Here is a 12,092-nt window from a genome sequence, read left to right on the forward strand (position 1 = left end):
CACAGGCACCACCTAACGCCTCAGAAACTAAACAAGGTGTGTGAATACCCAAACAATAACCTAAGGAAAGAAACAACAACTGATCGACATGGGAAGAAATCAGTGAAAGAACTCAGAAAATATGAAGAACCAAACGGAAAACACACCCCCAAAGAGGAGCACCAGACCCCTAGAAACGGACACCGACCAAAATCAGGCAACCAATATGACAGAAGAGGAATTTCGTATGTGGAACATAAGAACACTCACCCAGCTGCAACAACAACTCAACAACCAACACCAAGAAACCACAAAAAGTCTCCAGGATATGAGAAAAGAAATAGACACATTGAAGAAAAGTGTAACCGAACTCCTGGAAATGAAGAATCAATTCAAGGAACTACAAAATACAGTGGAAAGTCTCAAGAGCAGGGTAGATCAAACAGAATAAAGAATCTCAGAGCTTGAAGATAACACCCTCCAATTAAATAAATCAGTCACAGAAATAGAGCAGAGAAACAAGAGAAAAGAGCAAAGCCTACAAGAGCTGTGGGATTATGTGAAGAAACCTAATGTGAGGGTCACAGGGTTACAAGAAGGGAAAGAAGACAACACTCAAGGGTTGGACAAGATGTTTGAAGATATAATAGAGGAAAACTTCCCAGGCCTTGCTCAAAATCTTGATATACAATTTCAAGAAGCTCAGAGGACCCCTGGGAGATTCAATGCAAACAGGAAGACGTCACGACATGCAGTCATCAGACTAACCAAAGTATCAACTAAAGAGGCCCTTCTAAGAGCTGTAAGACAAAAGAAGCAAGTGACATACAAGGGAAAGCCAATTCGAATAACATCAGACTTCTCTAATGAGACTTTACAAGCAAGGAGAGACTGGGGCCCCATTCTCACTCTTTTGAAACAAAACAATGCCCAGCCTAGAATACTATTCCCTGCAAAACTAAGCTTCGTATATGAAGGAGAAATAAAAACATTCTCAGACAAGCAAAGGCTCAGAGAATTCACCAAGACAAGACCAGCCCTACAAGAAGTACTTAAAACAGCGTTATGCACGGAACATCATAATAATAACCCACGTATATAAAAACAACCAAAACCCAAAGATATTAAAGGACAGAGATTACAATGGCTCAAGACAGAAATCATAGCAACAACATCCAACGCAACAAAATGAACAGTAATCTACCTTACCTATCAGTTCTCTCAATAAATGTGAATGGCTAAAACTCTCCACTCAAGAGACATAGGCTGGCTGAATGGATAAGAAAATACAGGCCAAGTATATGCTGTCTTCAGGAAACACATCTAACCTGCAAGGATGCATATAGACTAAAAATAAAAGGGTGGAGATCAATATTCCAAGCAAATAGAAGCCAAAAGAAGGCTGGTGTGGCAGTTCTAATTTCAGACGATTTAGTTTTTAAACCAACAAAAGTAGTAAAAGACAAAGAGGGTCATTATATAATGGTGAAGGGCACAGTCCAACAAGAAGAGATAACAATTTTAAATATATATGCACCCAACTTAGGTGCACCCAGATTCATAAAGCAAACCTTACTGGAGCTAAGCAAATGGATTAATAGCAATTCCATAATCGCTGTTGATTTCAACACCCCACTGACGGCACGAGACAGATCCTCCACACAGAAAATTAATAAAGAAATAATGGACTTAAACAAAACTCTAGAACAATTGGGTCTGACAGACATCTACAGAACCTTCTACCCAAAATCCACTGAATATACTTTCTTCTCATCAGCTCACGGGACATTCTCTAAGATTGACCATATCCTAGGACACAAAGAAAATCTCAAGAAATTTTAAAAAATAGAAATCATACCATGTACCTTCTCAGATCACAGTGGAATAAAACTAGAAATCAACCCTAACAGAAACTCACATTTCTACACAAAAACGTGGAAATTAAACAACCTCCTACTAAATGATTACTTCGTAAATGAAGAAATCATGACGGAAAATAAAAAGTTCTATGAAGAAAACGACAATGGAGAGACAAGTTATCAACTCCTCTGGGACACAGCTAAAGCAGTTCTGAGAGGAAAGTTTATCTCCATAAATGCCTATAACCAAAAGACAAGAAGATCACAAATAGACAATCTAATGAAACGACTGAAAGAGCTGGAAAAAGAAGAACAGACCAACCCCAAACACAGCAGAAGAAGTGAAATCAACAAGATCAAATCAGAACTAAACGAAATTGAAAACAGGAAAGCTATTCAGGAGATTAATAAAACAAAAAGTTGATTCTTTGAAAAAATAAACAAAATTGACACACCATTTTCTAAGCTAACGAAAAGCAGAAAAGAGAAATCTCTAATAAGCTCCATCAGGAATAAAAAAGGAGATATCACAACTGATCCCAAAGAGATACAAGATACAATTTATGAATACTACAAAAATCTTTATGCACACAAACTGGAAAATGTGGAGGAAATGGACAAATTTCTAGAAACACACAGCCTCCCTAGGCTCAACCAGGAAGAAATAGATTCCCTGAACAGAACAATCTCAACAGCTGAAATAGAAACAGCAATTAAAAATCTCCCTAAAAAGAAAAGTCCCGGTCCAGATGGCTTCACACCTGAATTTTACCATACTTACAAAGAAGAACTAGTACCTATCTTGCAGAAACTATTCCACAACATCAAGAAGAACGGAAACCTCCCCGACACCTTTTATGAAGCGAATATTACTCTGATACAAAAACCAGGAAAGGATGCAACAAAAAAAGAAAACTACAGACCAATATCCCTAATGAATATAGATGCAAAAATTCTCAACAAAATCTTAGCTAACCGAATCCAGACACTTATCAAAAAAATAATCCACCACGACCAAGTGGGCTTCATCCCAGGGATGCAGGGATGGTTCAACATACGTAAATCTATAAATGCAATTCACCACATAAACAGAAGCAAAAACAAAGACCACATGATTCTTTCAATAGATGCAGAAAAAGCTTTTGACAAAATGCAACACCCTTTCATGATACGAACACTTAAGAAAATAGGCATAGAAGGGACATACCTAAAAATGATACAAGCCATATATGACAGACCCATAGCCAACATCATACTGAATGGGGAAAGATTGAAATCATTCCTACTTAGAACTGGAACCAGAAAAGGCTGCCCACTATCTCCACTTCTGTTCAACATAGTGCTGGAAGTCTTGGCTACAGCAATCAGACAGGAAAATGGAATCAAAGGTATCCAAATAGGGGCAGAAGAGATCAAACTTTCACTGTTTGCTGATGATATGATATTGTATCTAGAAAACCCCAAGGATTCAACCAAGAAACTCCTGGAACTGATCAATGAACTTAGTAAAGTCTCAGGATACAAAATCAATACACAGAAATCAGAGGCATTCATATACTCCAACAACAATCTAATTGGGAACCAAATCAAAGACTCAATTCCCTTCACAATAGCAACAAAGAAATTAAAGTACCTAGGAATATACTTAACCAAGGATGTAAAAGACCTCTACAGGGAGAACTATGAAACACTGAGGAAGGAAATAGCAGAGGATGTAAACAGATGGAAATCCATACCATGCTCGTGGATCGGCAGACTCAATATCATCAAAATGTCTATACTACCCAAACTGATCTACAGATTCAATGCAATACCTATTAAAATCCCATCAGCATTCTTCACAGATATAGAAAAAATAATTTTACGCTTCGTATGGAACCAAAGAAGACCCCGAATTTCAAGAGCAATTCTAGGCAACAAAAACAAAATGGGAGGCATTAATATGCCAGATATCAAACTATACTACAAAGCTGTAGTAATTAAAACAATATGGTATTGGCACAAAAACAGGAATATTGACCAGTGGAACAGATGTGAGAATCCTGATATAAAACCATCCTCATATAGCCATCTCATCTTTGACAAAGCAGACAAAAACATACGCTGGGGAAGGGAATCTCTCTTCCTTAGATGGTGCTGGGAAAACTGGATAGCCACCTGTAGAGGGCTAAAACAGGACCCACACCTCTCACCTGTCACAAAGACCAACTCACGCTGGATAACAGACTTAAACCTAAGATATGAAACTATTAGAACTCTAGAGGAAAAAGTTGGAAACACTCTCCTAGACATCGGCCTGGGCAAAGAGTTTATGAAGAAGTCCCCAAAGGCAATCACAGCAGCAACAAAAATAAATAAATGGGACATGATCAAACTACAAAGCTTCTGCAGAGCCAAAGAAATAGTCATGAAAGTAAACAGACAACCTACAGAATGCGAGAAAATTTTTGCATCCTATGCATCCGATAAGGGACTGATAACTAGAATATACTTAGAACTCACGAAAATTAGGAAGAAAAAATCAAATAACCCCATTAAAATGTGGGCACAGGACTTGAACAGAAATTTTTCTAAAGAAGACAGAAGAATGGCCAACAAACATATAAAGAAATGCTCAACATCTCTAATCATCAGGGAAATGCAAATCAAAACCACAATGAGATATCACTTAACCCCAGTGAGAATGGCCTTTATCAAAAAATCTCCAAACAATAAATGCTGGCGTGGTTGCGGAGAGAGAGGAACACTCCTACACTGCTGGTGGGACTGCAAACTAGTTCAACCTCTGTGGAAACAATATGGAGATTCCTTAAAGCGATACAAGTGAATCTACCATTTGATCCAGCAATCCCATTGCTGGGCATCTACCCAAATGATTCAGTGACACTCTACAAAAAAGACACCTGCACTCGAATGTTTATAGCAGCACAATTCATAATTGCAAGGCTGTGGAAACAGCCCAAGTGCCCATCAATCCAAGAATGGATTAATAAAATGTGGTATATGTATACCATGGAGTACTATTCAGCTCTAAGAAACAATGGTGACATAGCACATCTTATATTTTCCTGGTTAGAGCTCGAACCCATACTACTAAGTGAAGTATCCCAAGAATGGAAAAACAAGCACCAGATATATTCTCCAGCAAACTGGTATTAACTGAGTAGCACCTAAGTGGACACATGGGTGCTACAGTAATAGGGTATTGGGGAGGTGGGAGGGGGGAGGGGGGCGGGTATATACATACATAATGAGTGAGATGTGCACCATGTGGGGGATAGTCATGATGGAGACTCAGACTTTTGGGGGGAGGGGGGGAAATGGGCATTTATTGAAACCTTAAAATCTGTACCCCCATAATATGCCAAAATAAAAAAAAAAATTTAAAAAAAAATAACATTGCAGCTTGTTCCTTCCAGCAAGAACCTCTTCCTCAGAGGAAAGTTAATATGCACACTCTTTGCAGCACTTAATGACTCAAATTTACAGGGTGGATCCAGGACCAAGGAGTGGTCACTTGAGGAAGTGTCTAACAATCCCCACAGAAAAACTGTGCTACCAGATAAGGGAGAAAAGAACCCAGGCCCAGGGCCTTAGCATACAAACATTTAGCCTCCTCCCCAGTGAACAGCTCTCCCAGTTTGTAGAGGTTGCCCTGATTATAGTACCACTGGCTTCCTCTAGTAGTGGAAAACAAGCTTCTGAGCACTGCACAAGCTTTTCAAAGCCTTCAAGACTTCCACAACCTAACCATGAACTACCTTGCTCTTCCTCCCACCTCACTGGTGGTAGAGATCAAAATTAAACTGTTACCAGCTTGAAAGAGATTATTATGTTTTAGGTAGCCCTCAGGGTAATCAAAAAAATATTAAGTAGAAGCACAAATAATAAATAGAAAAGATTCAAAGTTTATCACTGTATAAAACTACCAAACCACAAAGGAAGACAGGAAGAATATAAGAAAGTAGGAAGTCATCAATAAAACGAACAGAAAACAATGAATAAAATGGCAGTAGTAAGTCATTATCTATCAATAATTACCTTGAATATAAATGTGCTACATTGTCTAATAAAAAACATAGAGAGAATGAATGGATAAAAATATGATACCCGAATACATGCTGCCTAAAGGAGAGATTGCACTTTTAAGAACATACATGGACTGAAAGTTAAGGGATAAAAATGTTATTCCACACAAATGGAAACATAGAGAATGGAGGTAGCAATACTTATATCAAACAAAATAGGCTTTAACTAAAAAACTGTAAAAAGAAAAAAAAGAAAGACATTGCTAAATGATAAAGGGGTTAATTAATCAAAAGAAAATAATAAATGTAAATATATGTGTACCCAACAATGAAGCAACTAAATATATAAAAACAAATATTAAAAGAAGACAGAGTAATGACTAACAAACATATGAAAAAATGCTCCACATCTCTAATCATCAGGGAAATGTAAATCAATACTTCAATGAGATATCACTTATCTCCAGTAAGAATGGCCTTTATCCAAAAGTCCCCAAACAATAAATGTTGGCATGGATGCGGAGAGATAGGAACACTCCTACACTGCTGGTGGGACTGCAAACTAGTACAACCTCTGTGGAAAGCGATATGGGGATACCTCAAAGTGATACAAGTAGATCTACCGTTTGATCCAGCAATTCCACTACTGGGCATCTACCCAAAAGAACAAAATATGCTCTATAAAAAAGACATCTGCACTTGAATGTTTATAGCAGCACAATTCACAATTGCAAAGATGAGTGGATTAATAAAATATGCATACCATGGAATACTTACTATTCAGCTATAAGAAACAATGGCGATATAGCACCTCTTGTATTTTCCTGGATAGAGCTGTAACCCATTCTACTAAGTGAAGTATCTCAAGAATGGAAAAACAAGCACCACATGTACTCACCAGCAAATTGGTATTAACAGATAAACACCTAAGTGGACATATAGGAATAACATTTATCGGGTGTCAGGCAGGTGGGAGTGGGGCGGAGGGGAAGGGTATATACAAACACAATGAGTAAGATGTGCAACTTTTGGGGGATGGACACGCTTGAAGCTCTGACTCGAGGGGGGGTAGGGGCAAGGGCAATATACATAACCTTAACATTTATACCCCCATAATATGCTGAAATAAATAAAAATATTTCAGTTAGCATAATGCTTTCTTATTCCAGCCATGTTGTTGTTAAGGACAGAATTTATTCCTTTTTGAAGTCTGAATATTATCACATTTTGTATACATACCACATTTTATTATCTCTTAGTCTGATGATGGACATTTAGATTGATTTTATAACCTGACTATTGTGAATAGTGCTTCGGTGATCATGGGAGTGAAGAAATGTCTGTGACATACTGATTTAAAACCTTCCTGGTAAATACCCAGAAGTAGAATTGCTGGATCATATGGTAATGCTATTTTTAGTTTTTTGAAAAACTTCAATTCAGCTTTCCATAATGGTTGTACTAATTTGCATTCCCACCGTCATCATACAAGGGTTCCTTTTTCTACAAATTCTCACCAGCATTTATTACCTTGCATCTTTTTTTACCATCGCCATGTGAGTTTGTATCTCATTGCGATTTTAAGTTTCATCTTCCTAATTATTAGTGATGTTGAGAATGTTTTCTTATAAGTTATTCATATTTTTTTGAGAAATTCAGATCTGTTCATATCTCTTGCTCATTTTTTGTAGGTTCCTTAGTGACAATTAAATGAGTTGTTTACAACATATACACAGTACCAATTTCTTTATTTTTTTATTTCAGAGTATTATGGAGGTACAGATGCTTTGGTTACATAAATTGTCTTTGCACTGCCCAACTTGCATGCCCATCCCCCAAACAGTGTGAAACACATCTGTTAGGGGTGGATTTACCCATCCTCACCCCCCCTCCCACCTGCCTGACACCCTATGAATGTTACTTCCCATTTGGGCACGTTAGTATTGATCAATTAGTACCAAATCCAATGTTACATAGTTTTATCTATAGGTTTTCTCCTAGTGGTTTTCTAGTTTCAGGTCTTACATTAAAGTATTTAATCCATTTTGAGCCGATTTTTATATATGGTATGAAGTAAGGGTTGAGTTTCATTCTTTTGCATATGGATATCCAGTTTTGTCATCACCATTTATTGAAAAGATGGTTATTTTCCCATTACATATTCTTGGCACTTTTGTCAAAAATAAAATGATTAGATATGTGGGTTCATTACAAGGACTCAAGTGTTTCATCCAGGGCCCTCTGTTTCTCTTTACTGAGTAACAGAGTTCCCAGCAGAGAAGAATAGATATACTGCAAAGCTATCTGTCTTCAGCTGAAAAAATAAGTTTCACGTGAGAAGAAGCAAGCATAGTAACTCTGGCAACATGAACAATCAAAACAGATCGACATCCAAAGCAATCATAATTGAGCTACATCACTAAATTCCAACTACAAGGAAATCGTCAAAATGACAGAAATGGAATTCAGAATATGGGTGGCAAATAACATGAATGGAATTAAAGAGAAAGTTGAAAAGCAACAAAAAGGAGCATAGAAATTTTTCAAAAATTAATGTCACCAAAGAGATTAAAGTCACTAAAGAGATAGACAAAAATAGGAAAATATAATATAACTTAAAGAAATGAAAGAATCATTGAATGATTTTCAAAACACCACAGAATATTTCCACAGCAGATTGAACCAAGGGGAAGAAAGAACATCAAAGCTTGAAAACAAGGCTCTCAAACTAACTTAATCATTAAAAAAGGCAGAGAAGAGAACAACAGAGGCAGAGCAATTATGTAGACAGGTGTGGAACTATGCAAAGTGAACAAACACATAATTATATGTATCTCTGAGAGAGAAGAAGAAAGCAATAAGAGCAAAAAAATCTATTTGAAGGAATTATAGAGGAAAATTTCCCTAGTATCACCAGAAAACTACACATCCAGACGCAAGATGGTCATCAAACTCTGGAAAGATTCATACCAAGTAGGACATCTCCAAGATACATAGTAATTAACTTGACCAAAGTCAAAATGAAAGAGAAAATTCTACAAGCAGCTAGGTGTAAGAAACAATTTACCCACAAGGGAAAACTCATCAGGGTAAAAACAGACTTCTCAGTAGAAAATTTACAAGACAGAAGAAAGTGGACCCCCATTTTCAATATTCTTAAACAGAGCAACTGCTAATGTAGAATTGTGTATCCTGAAAAACTAAAATTCAAATTCAATGGAGAAATTAATTCTATCCCAGACAAGTGAACACTGAGAAAATCTGTCATAACTAGACCTGCTCTGCAAGAAGTACTCACATCTGCATTATACATGGATCAGCACAATAGACACATACCATAGAAAAATTCCCCAAAACTTAAAGGTCAAAGTCTAAATACCACAATGACTCAAGAGGTAAAAAAGCAATAATATTTTATGCAACTGGATGAACAGAAATCTATCCCACATATCAATTCTTTCAATGAGTGTGAATGGCTTGAAATCTCCACTGAAATTACACAGGCTGGCTGGATATATAAAAAAAAACACAAGTGTCTGCTGTTTTGAGGAAACATATCTCACCGAAAAGGACTCCTTCAGACTCAAGATGAAAGGATGGAAAGCAATATTCCACGCAAACAAAAAGGAAAAGAAAGCTAGTGCAGCCATTCTAATATCATATAACATATTATATTATTGCCAAATTGGCAAAAGTAAAGAAAGTTGAGATGATCATTACATAATGTTGAAGGGAACAGTTTAAAAAAAAAGCCTGAAGAATTTTATATATTTTATGTACCTAACACAGGTACACCCAGATTTATAAAGCAAGATCTACTTGATATAAACAAAATAATAAACAGCAATATCATAATAGCTGGGGACTTCAATACCAGCGAAAGAATGGAAAAGATCCTCCAAACAGAAAACAAACAAAGAAAAAATGGACATAAATGGGACTTTAGAACAAATGGTACTAACAAACATGTACAAACATTCAGCCCCCAAACTACTACATATATGTCCTTCTCATCTGGTTACAGAATCTTCTCTAGGATTAATCACATCCTAGGCAGCAAAACATAACACACATCTCAATAAATTTTAAAAAATGGAAATTATACCATGTATCTTCTCAAACCACAGTGGAATAAAATTAATAATCAATTCCAACAGAAACACTCAACTCTATGTAAAGTCATCAAAATTTAACAATCTAATGCCAAATAGATATTGGGGTCAAGGAGGAAATTAAGATGAAAATGAAAAATTTTTTTTAACTAAATGACAAAAAGAACACACATTATGAAAATCTGTGGGATTCTGCAAAACCATCCAAAGAGGAAAATTCATACCCTTACATGTCTCAATCCAAAAGACAGAAACATCACAAATCAACAAGCTAATGAATTATCTCAACGAATCGGAAAAGGAAGGACAAACCAATCATAAACTTGGCAGAATAAAAGAAATAACTAAGATCAGAGCAGAGCTAATAAAATTGGTTCCAAAAGAATTATGAGGATTATAATTATATATTATGTATATAATATATATGAATACATAAAGCAATAAAAATAAAAAACTGGTTCTTAGAAAAGATAAAGAAGATAGGAACACTTCTACACTTTTGGTGGGATTGTAAACTAGTTCAACCTCTGTGGAAAGCAATATGGAGATACCTTAAAGTGATAAAAGTATATCTACCATTTGACCCAGCAATCCCACTACTGGGCATCTACCCAAAAGATCAAACAACACTCTACAAAAAAGATACCTGCACTGGAATGTTTATAGCAGCACAATTCACACTTGCAAAGTTGTGGAAACAACCCAAGAGCCAATTAATATATGAGTGGATTAATACAATGTGGTATATGCATACCATGGAGTACTATTCAGCTCTAAGAAACAATGGTGATATAGCACACCTTGTATCTTCCTGGATAGAGCGAGAACCCATACTACTAAGTGAAGTATCCCAAGAATGGAAAAACAAATACCACATATACTCACCAGCAAATTGATATTAAATGATCAGCACCTAAGTAGACACATAGGAATTACATTTACTGGGTATTGGGAAGGTGGGAGGGGGAGGAGGGGACGGGTATATACATACCTAATAAGTGACATATGCACCGTCTGGGGGATGGTCATGCTTGAAGCTCAGACTTGTGGGGGGTGGGGGGGAAAGGGCATTATTCAAAACCTTAACATTTGTACCTCCATAATAAGCTGAAATAAAAAAAGAGAGACAGATAAGTCTGTGATACCTCAAAAAAAAAAAAGGTTTATTGTCAGCTCTTCATGAGTCTGTTTTAAAAATCAATTGCTTATAAAAGCTAGTACTCATCAATTAATGTGTAAAGAAAATATTAAATAACAAGCAATCCCAACTAAAATAAGAAAGTACAAAAATGTTTAAATCATTACAAAAAAACTTGAAATTTCTTCTTTATCTTTGTTCCAAAAATAATAGGAAATGTTTCATGTAAAACTGATCATTTCAATACATTTAATTATAATTCAAAAAAAAGAGAAAAGATAGACCACAAGCTAAGATGGAGGATGAATAACACCGCCAGACAGAGTGTCTCTGCAGAAAAGACAGATTCTACGGGATGGAACAAGATGGCGGATGAATAACACGGCCAGACAGAGTGTCTTTGCAGAAAAGACAGATTCTAGCAGAAATTAGAGGAAAGAAGCAAGACGAGCATACAGCAGACGACGGCCGGAAGGAGGGGTACCTGAGACCCCAGGAGACTCCACGGGAGGAGGCTATGGAGGAGAACTGGAGGCTGAGAACACTGGAGCAGCCCGGAGACCAGCGGCAAGGGTAGGTGGATTTGCTGCTACCCCTCCACTGCATTTGGGATTGCTGGTGGGCTCCCCAGCGGGTGGAGAGACCTGCGAACACCAGCCCAGAGACGGCCACCGCCAGCCAGCGGTGAGCCTGTAGCAGACATGGCACCAGGTTCCCAACTTCCTCCGGGTAACTCCATGTGCACAGACCTGAGCCGTGCGGCAGGCGCCATATTGCCTCCTCCTCCCCTCTGCCGACCCTACCCGCGGCTGCCCAGAGAGACAATACAGCCACCAGCCAGAGGCACCTCCAGGGAACGAGACCTTCCCTTTTGGGACCCTACAGCTGACTCAGGGGAACTCAGACTGTGAGCTCCCTACCTGCCAGCCCTCCCAGGTGCTGCTGGCATGGTGTTCCCAGGAGAACGGTGCCGACT

The sequence above is a fragment of the Microcebus murinus genome, chromosome X, assembly GCF_040939455.1.
Source record: "Microcebus murinus isolate Inina chromosome X, M.murinus_Inina_mat1.0, whole genome shotgun sequence".
Classification (NCBI taxonomy): Eukaryota; Metazoa; Chordata; class Mammalia; order Primates; family Cheirogaleidae; genus Microcebus; species Microcebus murinus.